The 15,276-nt window shown below is 35.7% G+C and overlaps 1 long non-coding RNA gene across 4 annotated transcripts in view; it reads left to right on the top strand.

The window, feature by feature from the left end:
• Window positions 1-2,877: 2,877 nt before the first annotated feature.
• LOC129030695 (uncharacterized) overlaps window positions 2,878-15,276 on the top strand; it is a 114,389-nt gene continuing 101,990 nt past the window's right edge. For 2 of the 4 annotated variants that reach the window (XR_008500729.1, XR_008500728.1), the window contains exon 1: window positions 12,010-12,193. This is a non-coding gene — a long non-coding RNA (uncharacterized LOC129030695). Of the gene's footprint in view, window positions 2,992-10,363; window positions 10,485-12,009; window positions 12,194-15,276 lie in introns of those variants that run through there. The other 2 variants (XR_008500730.1, XR_008500731.1) reach the window with 2 other exon arrangements.

The following is a 15,276-nucleotide window of genomic DNA, read 5'->3' as shown; positions in this document are numbered from 1 at the left end:
GTGCAAAAAGAAGCATATAGAACTGTTATGCCCATAATCAAAATGATGATATCTTAGGTATTTTGTTTTTATTTTATCCTAGCTTTTTAAAATTTTTCTTCAGTAAAAGCATTTTGCTTTTATAACCAGAAAAATTAAGTTGTTTTTAAAGGAAGACTCATTAGTAGTTAAAATCAGAAACACCTAATAGAATAAGACTGGATGTAAACGTCTATGTTTAGGTATAAGTATGTGAGGAGACAAAAAATTTAATAACTATGCATGATCTTAGTAAGTCAAAGTCATATTTATCTTAACCTTAATGTCAACTTGATCTTAATAAGTCAAATTTTAGACAACAGTAGGCAATGTCTCCTGACAAGATAAATGCAGTCTGTGAATTATTTTAATATTTCTATTAAGAAAACAGTAAGTACTAGTCCTCTGTACTCTGACTTGGTCTGGCCATATTTGGAGGATAGTGTTTCATTCTGAGACCATGTGTTAAAGATCAACGATTTATAAGTGAATGTGACCAAAATTACATATGACTGCCATGTAGAAAACAGAATTACAAAGTTCTCTAGGGCAGTGGAGCTGATGCAGGTATTTCTATTGTTTAAATACAAAGTCATATTTCTCAAGATTAGAACTATAAAAAAACGGAACCAGTTTTTCTATTATCTTTTTTCAGAAAGCTAACAGAACAGCATCTGCATGGCCCCCTTGACATGAGTCCTGATCCACAAATAAAGCATATTAGCTCCACCCACCATCCCTCCAAATCTGCAGACTCCTGAGGTCTGTATGGCAAAATCATCTGGGTGTTTTCAAGATTTGGACACTTTCTTTATTATAAGGATTCTTTTCCCATTAATAAAACTTGGAAAAATATCAAAGAAAAGGGGATGAGTATGAATCAGAGAACATAATTACTTTTGTAATGCGGCATGTTATAAGACTACTCAAGCAGGTGTACATGGAAACAGTTTGCCAAATTATTATACGATAATATTATAAAATATTTTTCTCAATGAAAAAAGTTATGGCTATAAACCTAAGAAAATCCTTTTGGAGTGTATGTGTTCAAACCTGTCTTCAGAAGCTACTTAATATGTGGATAATTACTTATGGGTCTATTTAATGTCTGGCTTTGAATTGCTTTTTCTGTAATTCACAGAAAAGTACAAGTATGCCAGATGGCAATGCATAAGATAAGAATAATTTAATGCTTTCGTCTAACAAAGTACTGTAACTTGGCTTTGAGAAAAAAATTATTTTTTAAGAATAAGTCAGTCTTCACATCTAAATGTATATATGTATGTGTGTGTATATATATATATAAATGTATGTACAAATCTATATAGAAATTTTTACATCTGCATTTTGTTTAGTTACTCAGTATATTTTGCATATTCATCAATGCAACTTAATGGGCAAATACTTTACAGTAAAGTTTGTTTATAACATGTTTGTTTATTTCCTAGATACGCGTTACAAAATAGTGGTGAGAAGATGAGTCTGATAAAAAAAAAATCTGTCTTAGACCCATATTTGACAAATGCAACATGGCTATTAATCAAAACAAAGATATTACTATGCATTAGGGAAAACATATTCAAACCTTTTCATAGGAACTTTGTGGACTGCAGGGTTTTGAAGCAAATTTACTAATAAAATGAACCTGAGATTACACAACACAGACATGTTAAGTAATTATGTCTGCACCACAAAACATATAATTTTGCTTATTCTTGGTCAGTAATAAACTTAATATATTTTTAATATAATAAAAGAATATCATCATTGGGCAAAAATACGAATTCTGATTATCTGTTCTTTGTTATATATGGCTGCAGAGTTTAGCCAACATTTTATATTTAGCTGTAGCATAAAGATATCTATTTAACTTTTAGCTAAAAGCAGGGAAAAGTCCTCAAAGTATTTATACTTCCAATGCATTGCTATATTCTACCTTCTAGTTTCTAATTTCACAATAATCAAAATAATCTCATAAAGCTATCTTCTCTTTAGTGTTTCTCAACAAAACCTCAATCTTTTCTGTGCAAAATCAGTGATCTCAGCTAAAATTACAAAAAAACAAATTTCTCTTCCGTACATTTCATGTCAAGCAAATTAACCTATCCTCTCCTATTCTCCGCTCCTTTCATTTATCATAGCTCCTTGCTGCCAATTGGTGAGTATCTGCCATTTCAATCCATTTCATATCATTTTTGCTTTCCTCTGGGTCTTCCTTACATTCAGATTCAAGTATATATATATTGAATATATATTTGAATATATATTATACATATTTTAAATTACTAAAAATGTATTGAATGTTTGTATACTGTAGCTAAATTCAAAGGCATCAGTTATTTTCAGAGATTCTCTGTCTTCCATAGGACAGGCTTTGCTACTTTGCCTGAAGCTGGGCTGCCTTTCTCTAAAGTTCCCTACTTTAAGGTCTTTTCCATTGAATTTCAAACAACTCTACTTTATCTTTCTTTTTAATTCTAGCTCACAGAGCTAATCTTTCTTGGATCTTCAGTCAGCATCCAGTGGCTGACAGACAAGTAAATTGCCCAATATTTGAGTCAAAGTTGGGTAAAGAATCAAAATAATCCTTAAGAATTTTTTCAGTATACTGAATTAGTCACTGTTAACAACTGGGTATTAAATTGGGTTTAATCTATTCAAGTGAACCAAAGACAATAAAGACGACATCCCACATACTTAGAAGGCTCAGAGATCGTGTCTCTCTTGCAAAATGTAGGCATAGCAAAATGTAGGCCTACCTAGTTACTTTTCTGTTCCTAGGATTCTGGAATCACAGTAGAAAAAATAGGCATAGTGATGCGTACTTGGCATTTGAAGTCACAATGCCAATCTGTCACCATTCAGTAAGCAATATATAAATCCTGCCTGCAACTGCAAAAGGGCTCCTGTCTTCAGTACCCACTTCATTTATTTGAAAACAAAGCGAAAAACCTCACTAAACACCTTTTACAGGTATGGTGACTGCTGTTTCTGCAACTGATTAGGCTCCATTTGTTTATATAATATTAAGGAGTATTGCAGGCACCAATCTTTCAAGTTGCCAACCCCAAAACACATTGTTTTCAGTTTCTTTAATGTAATTAATCTGTAGACTTCTGTGCTAGGTTAACCGAATCGATTTTTTTCCTGCCCCCTCCCTCTTTTGTCACTTGACAGCTTGAAACTGGGTCTGGAAAAGCTCATTTGCATTCCTGCAGCAAGGCCGGAGAATAAACCGAGCAAACGTGTCTATTTGTGTACTTCAATATATGACTGTGCTTGCTTCAATCAAGACTTATTTTCAGTATCATGGCCAACAAAAGCATTAAACGAGTTTTCTCTAACATGCATGATAAGCTGTAGAATGCATTTCTTTAAAGTAATTTTTTTCTGTGACGCTTATGGAATGCAGTGAAAAATAGAAGCAAGAGTGCAAATCTCACTAGAAATTCACAATGCTGCCTTGCCATTTGAACTCTTTCTCCTTGTTTCCTGACATGTTAAGTGCCTTCATTATAGTTTAGGTTGTACCTGATTATAAGTTTAAAAGGTTACAGTTATATCTCAAAAGTAATTATTTTTAAAAATCAGTATTTCACATTGAACTTCAAAGATTGCATTCTCAACCCAAGATTGTCATTTTATATACTGATATATTTTGGGAATTGATGCTGGTCTTGACTTCTTAGAATGAAAAATACCTAAAGCATATTTTTTTCAGGCATTAGTATTGTTTCAACATAATCCCTTCTGAATACTTTTTCTAATTCTTCCTCTATGAAAATACTTGGTACATTTTCATTTAAATTATTTTTTTCTTTAACTGTCTCCCATACTGGGGTCAAACATTTAACTGAATCCATTTTTTTTTTTTAACTGTAACTTATGTGGCTTCAACTATAAAGTCAACATCTGTATGTGTCCATGTTTCTCTCTCTGTGTGTGTGTGTGTGTGTGTGAGAGGGGGGGGGGGAGAGAGAAAGAGAGAGAGAGAGAGGGAGGGGGAGAGAGAGAAAGAGAGAGAGAGAGTGTTTGTGTTTCTGGAAAAGTATGAGTAAAAGAAGAAAATTCACTTACTCTGTGTTTCATGTAATGCTGTCTTATAATGTTAATGACAGAGATGATGTTCTCAGTTATTTCAGTCAACACATTCTTCTTTTCATAACCTAATCTCCTTCATTTGAAAGAGAAATGTATTTTTAGCCAACTCTCTGGGACCAAGTCATTGATTTATGAATATAAGGTGAAGGACTTCATGAATTTTTTCCTGACCTCCATCTGTCATTTCCTTAGTCATATCTATTTTAAGAAATATAAAACAAATTGTCCTAATGGGGCACATTATCACCTTGATATATCATACAGGAAGGACTCCCTCTGCTTCTTATCACATCCTTACGGAAAATAAGCTTTACACTGTCCTAAGCTGATTTTCTGTGTATTCTTTATTATTTTATATTGATGATGACATACATTACTCAAATGCTGATTCACTCTCAGTATTCTTGCAAAAGATTGGAGTAATTCTGTTCAAGTCTTCTGTAGATAAGAAGAGACAACAAGAAGCATCTGAGAATTTCTGAGAAATTAATCCTCCAAAGCTGTCCAATATCTAATTCCACTCACTGCTGTTTATTTACTATGTATGAGTTCATATTCTCCTAAAACTATCATTTATGTCTTTGAGAGACAGCACAACTGTTAGGCCTCAAGCCTCATCCAAAATAAGCATAAAAAAATAATCATTTTGCTTTTTAAGGACCTACAACCAGATAGGAAACAAAATATAAAAATTTTCATGTGTATTTTGAAGAAGCTCCATGTAGTCTCATTTTACAGGTGTTTGTAACTACATATAGAAATTATATTTGTCTCTATAGGCTAACACATTATCTCTCTTCACACACACACACACACACACACACACACACACACACACACACACTGTATGAACTACAAAGAAATTCTGGTTGGAGAAAAGTATGAGGACATTAGTAATGACAATCTACTATCTTGGTTAGATACAGAGTGAAGATAAGCCAATATGATATTCTAAAAGAACAAATTAGAAGTTGACGTAAGATTAGGGTCCATTTCAAGACAAGATATAATGTGATTTATGCAAACAGATGTTAAGGTGATACATTTTCCTTGTAAGGTATTGCAAGATTTCTTGTGTGGACTTGGAAACCCCAATAATATACTTCAGAATGGGAACTATCGCCTTAATTTGCATGCAGAGACTTGGAGCTCTCCATAGGGGATGGTAATGTCAATTCTGTAGAAATAAATGACAGTTTCTTGATGGGACTTGATTTAAGGGAGGCTTGCTAAAAATAAGATAGCAACTAGGGCTTTGTTAATAAAGTCAGGATGTACAAATATTGACTATTCTTTGTTTTTGTTATAGCTGAGTATTTATTGTGTCTTATTTGCAGTTCTACCTTTTAAGAATATTGACAACTAAAGTTGTGTTAGAGAAGGGTAATCTGGAGGGTGAAATATTTAAATCCCAACTAGAAATGAGGAAGAGCTATTGGTAAGATAATGAGTTAATTTGGGTACATAGGAAAGCCATTGTGACAGTTTTTCTACATTTGAAGCACTACCATAAAGAAAACGAATATCCTCATGCACTATAACTTTAAAGAGCAAAACTAGGTTGAATAGCGTGAAGTTGCAATATGTTAAAGTTTGTCTCATTTTAAGAAAAAATGTTGTAACAATTAATAATATCTAACCACACAACATGAGCCTTTTGAAGAACTGTTTTTCTTGTCACTGGGAAAATGCAAGTACAACTGTCCGCTGTGAGGAGCAGTGCCAAAAGGAATCCTGCACTGGTAGAAGTAGGAAAGTGAGATTCTAGATCTATTTCTAGACCTGAGATGTTAAAATCCTAATAAATCAGACACCTTAGAAATTTGCAATCATCCCTTTGAAAAACTTTTATAGTTAGAAATAAATGTGAATGGGCCAGACTCTTATTATTTTTAATATTAAAGAATAAAAAGGTGATTTTAAGAACCTTCAAAAGTGGTAATGATCTTGAGTCAGTCCATATTACGTTATGACAAAACTAGGCATAGTTTTTAACTAAGTTTGGAGAGATATAAAGAAAGTTTCTGTGAAAGTCACCATGTCAAATGCTGAAGTTAACACAAAAATAACCTGGTTCTTCTCAAGGAGATATTTATCTAAAATGGAGACTGGACGAAAAGCATAGAGAGATGAACCTGGAGGTAGAAAAGCTTAAGTTGCTCAAGTAGATACTCAAGATATTAGAGACAAGAATAAACTGGCTGAGGGAAGCATAATATTAGAATGGATATATTATGGAAAGCCAAAACACTCACCAGTGTTTCCAAAGAGGGCTGGAAGACATATCATTCACGAGGCCAAAAGGATGCTTTTGAGGATCACCAGAATTACTAAAAAGTTAAGGTGTGGCTCTCTGCAGACCCAAAGGTGATGGTCAGAGAAGTGATTACATAGCTATGTTCATTAACATCTATGATGATTATGAAGCTCTGAAGTAATAGATGCTGTCCCTTGATCACCAGAATCCAGAAGGTTGCAATTCTCATGATGACTGGCAAGATCACATGAACAGCTATGGGGATTTTTCACAGGGAGTTAGAAATATGGTTAATACAACATGGTGCTTCCAAAGGCAAAATAAATGGACAGTCAACAGGGATGCTGCTTAACATACATAATACCTAATTGAAAAAAAAATAAAGCAAGAAGGAGAAATAAGTGGCTGAGGATTGTTACCCCAGTGATTTTCAGATTCGGAACCCATTGGCTGAAAGGTAGCCCCATCCCTATGATGAAGGACTCCACAGTTCCATGACAAGTAATTGCTGTGTTGATTCCCTCAGACTTAATATATAAACTGCTTAGTTAAAATTGCACTTCAAAAGAACAACATATAATTTATTTAGTATACCTATGTCCCCAAATTTGCATGGGACATACATATACTTAAAAGTTATTTATCTAAAATACACATTTAAATGTATCCCGTAAATAATCTTGTATCCCTACTACTTTGAGATGTAAAGTGTCATCATTACTCTTCAGTTAAAGTGAGAGCTTTAAGATAACAACTGAGGTTCTGACTCAAGTCTGTCTCACAGTGGGCTCACTTGTCTACCTTCAGGCCCACCCAACAATCATTTTCCCAGACTCCAATGTTTAACTGAGATTTAGAAACATGGTAGAGTGACTTATACATTGGGTCCCTGGTCTGTGGATTAATAACTGTCATAGAGGTAAGGGTCAAATGAAAAGCTATGAAAAAGCTCTTCTACACCTAAGATAGTGTAACAAAAGCAATACTGTACTCACAGTTGACATCATACTCAATGGTAAAAGATTAAAATATTTCCCCTTAATATGAGGAACAAGACAAGAATGTCTACTTTCACCACTGATATCCAACACTGTACCCCATTCTAGTAAAAACAAAAATTAGACAACAAAATTAAATAGATGCCTCTAAATTGGGGAGGAAGAAGTAAAATTTTTATGTGTATTCAGAGATGACATCATTCTATATAGAAAAAAAGAGTCCAAAGAATCCGTAGAATAGCTATTAGAGCTAGTCAATAAATTCAGCAATGTTGCAAGATATAAGGTCAACACACACACACACACACAAAACTCATTTGTGTTCTACACAATAGTAATAGACACTCTATAAAGGAAATTTAGAAAATAATGCCATTTACTATATCATCCAAAAGAATAAAATGCCCAGGAATATGCAAGGATGTGAAAGACTTGTACACTAAAAACATTTTTGAAAGAAGTTAAAGAATAACTAAATAAATGATAAGACATCTTATTTTCATAGATTGGATGACTTAATATTGTTAAGATAACATTACTCAAAGTAATCTACAAGATCAATAAAATCCCTATCAAAATTCCAGCAGTCACTTTGCAGAAATAAAAAAGCCAAACATCAAACTCGTGTAATTGTGAGAGCCCCTGAACAGCCAAATAATCTTAAAAAAATAAAATAAAAGATAGAGGATTCACAGTAAATTCACCAAAACACCATGATACTAGCATAAGGATAGTCATATAGACCAATATAATAAGAAAGAACGTCCAGAAATAAGCCTATATGTTATGAGTTGTGTTGTGTCCTCCCATAATAAAGAAAAATATGTTGAAGTACTAGTCCCCAATTCCTCAGGATGTCATTTTTTTGGAAATAGGGTGTATTAATCCATTCACTGCTATAAAAACATACCTGAGATGGGGTAATTTATAAAGAAAAGAGGTTTAATTGATTCACAGTTAGGCAGAGATTAGGAGTCCTCAGGAAACTTACAATCATGACGGAAGGGGAAGAGGCACATCTTACATGGTAGCAGGCAAGACAGAGAAGATTGTAGAGTGAAGAGGAAAGTGCCTCTTATAAAACCATCAGATCTTGTGAGAACTTACTATCATAAGAACAGTAAGGGGGAAACCACCCCCATGATCCAATCACCTCCCACCAGTCTCTCCCTAGACACCTGGGGATCATGGGGATTATAGTTCAAGATGAGATTTCCGTGGAGAAACAGCTAAATCATATCATAGTGTTACTGCAGATATAGTTAAGATGAGGTCATACTCGAGTAGGGTAGGACCCTAATCCAATACAACTAGTATTCCTATAAGACAACCATATGAAAACACAGACACATAGAGAACCATGTGTGTCTGTACACCGTGTCTGAACACCAAGTAGTGATGAAGACAGAGATTGGAGTTATGCAGCTGCAACCAAGGAATGCCAATGATGGCCAGCAAACCACCAGAAGCTGGAGAAAGTCAAGGTCGGATTCCTATATAGCTTTTAGAGGAACTATGGTCCTGCCAACACCTTGATTTAAGACGTCTAGCTCCAGAACTATGAGACAGTAAATATCTCATGTTATAAAGCCACCAAATTCATGGTATTTTGTTACTGCAGTCCTTGAAAACTAACACACCACATATCTATGGCTAACTGATTTTTGACTAGGTATCAGAATTCAATTAGGAAAAAATAGTTTCTTCAACAAATGGTGCTAGAAAAACTAGATATCCTATCTTATTGTATGCAAAAATTAACTTAAAATGGATCAGCAGCTTACTTATTAAAGCTAAAACTATAAAATTATTCAAAGCAAATGTAAAGGCGATTCTTCATGACTTTGGATTAGGTAATGAACTCATGACACCAAAAACAAACAAACAAACAAAAACAGACAAGTTGGACCTCATTGAAATTTAAAACATTGTGCATCAAAAAATATCAAGAGAAGACGATTTATAGAATGCAAGAAAAAATTAGCAAATCTTATATCTAATAAGCACTAGTATCTAAAATATATAAAGAACTCTTTCAACTCAACAACAAATAAACAACCTAATTTAGAAATGAGCTAAAGGACTGACTTGACATATCTCCAAAGAAGATATTCAAAGGTCCAATAAGCACATAAAAAGATGTTCAACATTATTAGTCATTAAAGAAATGCAAATCAAAGCTACAGAGAGATACCACTTCACATCCACTAGGGTGGTCATAAATAAAATGAAAAATATGTATTGGCAAGGGTGTAGAGGAATTGGAACCCCTTGTACATCGACAGTGGGAATGCAAAATGATTAATCTGCTGTGGAAAAGGGTTAGGTTGTTCCTCAAAAATTAAAAATGGTATTGCCATATGACTCTGAAATTCTACCCCTAGGTATATACCCCCAAATTGAAAATAGACACTCATACAAACACATATATATTCATGTTTATAGGAACACTATTCGCAATAGTCAAAGGGTAAAACCAACCCACATGTCCAACTATGGATAAATAAGTTGTGTCATATACAAACAATGGAATATTATTCAGCCATGATAAAGGAATGAAGTACACACTGCAACAGGAGTAAACCTCCAACACTTAAGGTCACATATTATATGATTCTATTTATATGAAATATACATTATAGATAAATCCAGAGACACAACACACATTTTTGCTTACCAGGAGTTGAGGGAGAAGGTAAAATGAGGAGAAACTGCTTAATATATTTTAACTTGGAGTCTTAGGAATGTATTAAACTAGATGTGTTGCTTGCACATTATTGTGAATATACTGAATGCTATTTAATTATTTGTTTTTAAATGATTAACTTATGTTTCGTGAATTTTGCATTTATAAAATTTTTAAATAATACTGTATTAATATATTCTGGAGGAGATGGCAGAGATTAGTTCAACCTTTAAAGACCCAAAATATACAGCTGTGCTGATTCCATTTATGTCTTCATTTAATTCAATAATCTGGCCTCTGTAGAAACTGGATGAATCATGGAGAATGACTGCGTTCTATGATAGACTTAATTAAGCAGTAGCCCCAGTTGCAGCTGCAGCACTGGATGTGGTATCATTGCTGAAACAGATTAATAAGACCTCAGGTATGTGGTATATAGCCATTGATTTGGCAAATGTGTTCTTTTCCATTTAAATTAGTTAAGAGGATAAGAAAGTTTGCATTCATGTGGTACAGAACAATATTTATTTACAATTATGTCTCAGGACTATGTTAAGTCTCTTGCCTTCTGTTACAATATAGTCCTAAGAGATCTAGACCACCTGGACATATCAAAGAGTATCATCCTGCTGCATTACACCAATGACATCCAGCTGAGTTGGCAAGATAAGAAAGAAATGGCTAGAACTCTGGAGGCCTTTGTAGGATATGTGCATTTCAAAGGAGAAAAACAAATCCTACAAAGATTCAGGGACTTGACACTTTAGTAAAATTTAGAGAGATTTGTTTCTCAGGAGATTGCCATGATATTCCTTTCAAAGTAAGAGACAAATTGCTGCATCTTGCATCTGGCACCAAAAACAAGGAAACAAAGTATCTGGTAGACCACTTTGGGTCCACAGGTAGTATACCCACACGTAAGAATAATTACTAGAGAAGATGAAAACCTCTCAGATTTCCTGGAGTAGAGAAGAACACCGCAGTAAATCCAGGTTGCAGTGACATCAGTGCCGCCTCTTGGGCCATGTGATTCTGCTGACATTATGGTGTTCAGAAGTAATGTGGTATGGAGCTCATAGCAAGCTCAAGTGGGAGAATCACAATGCCATCTCCTGGGATAGAGGGCTGTGGTATCCACCACAGAGAATTAAAGCACTTTAAGAAATAAACATAGTTTGACATGTCCCTGGGCCCTATTAGAGATAGAACACTTGAACATGGGACACAAAGTGGCAATGCCTTTGAAATTTCCCATTATGAGTTGGAGTCTATGAGATCCACCAAGTCATAAAGTCAGATAGGCCTGGCAATAGCTTCCCATCATAAATGAAAATGTCACATCAAGGAATGAATCTGAGCAAGATCAAAAGGCCTGAGTTCTGCTCATGAGTACATACTTCCAGATCCTATCTCATCTGCTGGAGTCGCACCAGTGTCTCTCCATCTTCTTGCACTTAAAGCCATATGGGGGTTTCTATGCAACCAGCTGAAGGAAGAGGAAGCAGCTGTACTTGGTTTATGGATAGTTCAGCTTTAGTGGGAGAGCACAAATTGAAAATGGTCAGTGACTATAGATCCTCATTCAGTGGTGACCCTTAAAAATGGCCAAGAGTGATAATTTTCCAAATGGGCTGAGCTATGAACAGTGAACCCAGTCATCTATTTTTGTGGAATGAGAAATGGTGTCATGTCAAGGTTATAGGAGGAAAAGAACTAGAAGTTTGGAGATATCTTCCAGACAGAAGCACGTGTATGGTCATATGGAGGTGGGAACAAAATGATATTTTCGTTACACATTAACCCCATCATGAAAGTATAGATCATGGAAAAGACACTGAACCATTAAATAGACATTGTGACTTAGCCTTCGTCATCAGCCACCCCACAATGGGCATGATGAATACATGAATGGGGTGATCATGTTGACAAAGTCACAGGCTATAAATGAGCCCAACAAGATGAACTCCCACTAACCAAGGCAGATCTATTGACACCTCTGAATTTCTCCTTTTCAGTAACAGAGACCAATGTTAAACACCCGTTATGGCACTATTCCTCAAGGAAATTGACTACTTGGTGAGAAATTACATTGGGTACCTTCTATCCCGAAAACAGTGCTACTCATCCTCAAAGGTATGATAAGTGCTTGTTTTGGGTATGGGCTTACTTCTACCCACAAAGCCATAGCCAGCATCACTATCTGAAGGCTTAGAGAATACTTGTGGATCAACACTCTGTAAGCCTCCTATATACATGTCAGCAGATCAGGGGACTGACATGAAATGAAGGTGGTGAAGGAAATGCTGGAGTGGTCCATGACTGGGTGCCATGCTTCAGAATACAGTGTACTTATTAAAACAAAGATCTCTCTATATGCTGCCCTGTCCCCTATAGGAAGGATACATGTGTTCAGAAACCAAAAGATGGAAGCATGGATAGCTCCACTTACCAATGCTCCTTATGATTCATGGGAGGAATTTATGATTTATGTCCCTATAACTCTAGGCTCTGCAGGGTTGAAGGTTGTTGTCTCCAAACAGGTACACTCTTGCCAGGGGACACAGCTGAGTATCTTACTGAATTAAAAGTTACATTTGCTACCTGGGCACTTTGGACTTCTTCCACCCAGAGAACAGCAGGCAATAAAAAGCGTCACTATATTGGCAGGGGTAATTAACCAGAAGCAGCAGGAGATAATGCTCCTTATACACAAGATGGGAGCAAGGAGAAACACCTGTGGAACCGAGGTGATACACTGGGCACCTTCCTGGCACTTCCTTGCTCCATTATAACTGCATGGATAAGTCCAGCAATGTAGACCTGGAAGTAGAATGGCTATCAAAGCTTCAGAGCCCTCAGAGATAAAAGTGTGAGTTGCGACACCAGACGAGCCACATAGACCTGCTGAAGTGATGGCTGAGGGTGAGGGAAATATAGAGTGGAGAAGGGAGGGAATGAGAGTCAGTGATGACCTGTGATCATCTGCAGCAATGAAGCCTCTAGTTAATCAGATTCACTTTGTCTTTCTGAGTTTTTACTCAGATAAGAGGGCCACAAAAGACACATGGAGGAGCTCCTCCCTACACCCATGTAAAAATGTAGATCTGAACAGTGCAAGACGAGGAGTGTGGCAGCCATAAGAATGTGCAGTCCTCTGACCACAGAGAGGAAAACTGACTGAGGACCTCTGCTGCTGAATGCTGAAATCCATTGCTAAGATGTCCTGAGATCACACCTCTCTTGGGCTGATTCCAGCCAATGACGGACAGTGGCACAAGAGTACTGATAACTTCTACATATCAATATTTTAAAAAATCAATAGAACAATACATTAGGGAGATAATCAGGCACTTATCAAAAAATGGAAATAAATAGCATGTAAAACTGCTCAATCATTAATAATCAGGGTTCTCAAATAGATACAACACTGTGTCATTTAACAATAATTGAATTGACAGATAATAGTTATAATAATTATAATGAGGATGAAGAGGAGGAGAAGAAGTAGTAGTAATATCACAATTTCAAATGTTGGTTAGGGTGTGAGGAAATAGAAATTCACATATGTGGTGGTATAAGGTGATGCAATTATTTGGAAGAGCAATATGACAAAACCTAGCGCAAAGGTATCTACTTCCTAAAGCCTAGTGCTTCAGCCAAGGTTCAGTTGAATACTGTGAAAACACATCTAGACATCTGAAAGAGAAAGCAATTCAAAACATGAATGTAGAGGCATATAATATTTTCAGAGAGTATGAAGGAAGAGACCCTAGGCAGGGCTTTTAAGAATCACTCTTAGGCAATGTCTGTTACCTGGCTTACCAGGGATGCTGCTGTCCCTGCCACAATGAGTTCAGTGGGGAATCAGGATGTGGTCCAATGAAATATACTACTAGATAGCTGTTATCCCAGGGGCACGATGCTGTCACCACAAGGTCAGCCCCAGGGCCGCAACACATCAGCTAGTTCATAGGCAAAATAATGTACTCTGCACCCTGCCCATGGGTGGGACAGTGGAAAGTGGGACCTTGTCTGTGCCTACTTGTTAGCAGAGCAGCCCAGCCTTTGCCTCTTTTTTTTTTCCTTCCAAATCTCCACATGACCATCCAAATGGGAAATCTAAAACACATCTGCAACTACAGACAGAAGTGAGTATACAACTTCCCAGGTATTGTGAGATGGTCAAGTAAACAAGAGAAGTTTAAAATGGAAGGTAAGCACCAAACTAACTAAATCCACCTCATTCAACAATTTCACTTCTGAGCACACAACCTAGAGAGCTGTTTATGCACAAGGAAAGTTGTGTTGTTTTGGATGGCTAATTCTTTCATGTTTTAGATATTTATTGCAGGATGTTAAGGATCCCTTGCCTCCTAGTAAAAATTTCCAGCAGCATCCCTCAGCCATCATGATGAACAAACTGAACATACACATTTTCAAACGCCCCTGAGAAAGACAGTTGCATACACCAGGTGTGAACTTTTTCCATTAAGGATTTCCATCATATTTACCCATGGAGATTCATAGCAGCATCATCAATTACAGTGAAAAATTAGAGAGACTAATTGTCCATCAATAATGGAATAAAATAGATACATTCAGCTGTATAACTTTAAGCAATTAAAATGAATAAGCTATCTGTATGTATCCATAACAATAATCCTTGAACAGATAATATTTTGTGGGAAAAAAAACAAGGTTGTGAAACAGTTCCTATTAGATTGGCACAAAAGCAATTGTATTTTCTGCCATTAAAAGTAACGCTTGTTTTTGGGTATGGACTTACTTTTACTCACAAAGCCATAGCCAGCATCACTATCTGGAGGCTGAGAGAGTGCTTGTGGATCAACACTGAAGTAAATACAGCTTCAAGATACTTTGACAAAATTAGCTTTTTAAGCCAGTATGGGTCCTGTCTGAAGAATAGAAAGGCCTGTCACTATATTTTTTTGTAACCAAAAAAATACAAACTGTTTATATTTTTTGTATATAATGTTTTGAAATATTGTGGAATGGCTAAATTGAGCTAATTAATGTATGCATTACCTCAGGTACTTATTTTTGGTAGTAAGAACATTTATAATCTTCTCTCAACAATTAAAAAAATAGTTTATTGTTATTAACCACAGTCATCATGTTGTACAATAAATCTTTTGAACTTATTCCTCCTATCTAACTGAAATTTTTTTATCATTTGATCAACATTTCCTCAATGA

Source organism: Pongo pygmaeus, chromosome 12 (genome assembly GCF_028885625.2).
Source record: "Pongo pygmaeus isolate AG05252 chromosome 12, NHGRI_mPonPyg2-v2.0_pri, whole genome shotgun sequence".
Taxonomy (NCBI): domain Eukaryota; kingdom Metazoa; phylum Chordata; class Mammalia; order Primates; family Hominidae; genus Pongo; species Pongo pygmaeus.
This window is presented reverse-complemented; position numbering and strand designations above follow the sequence as displayed.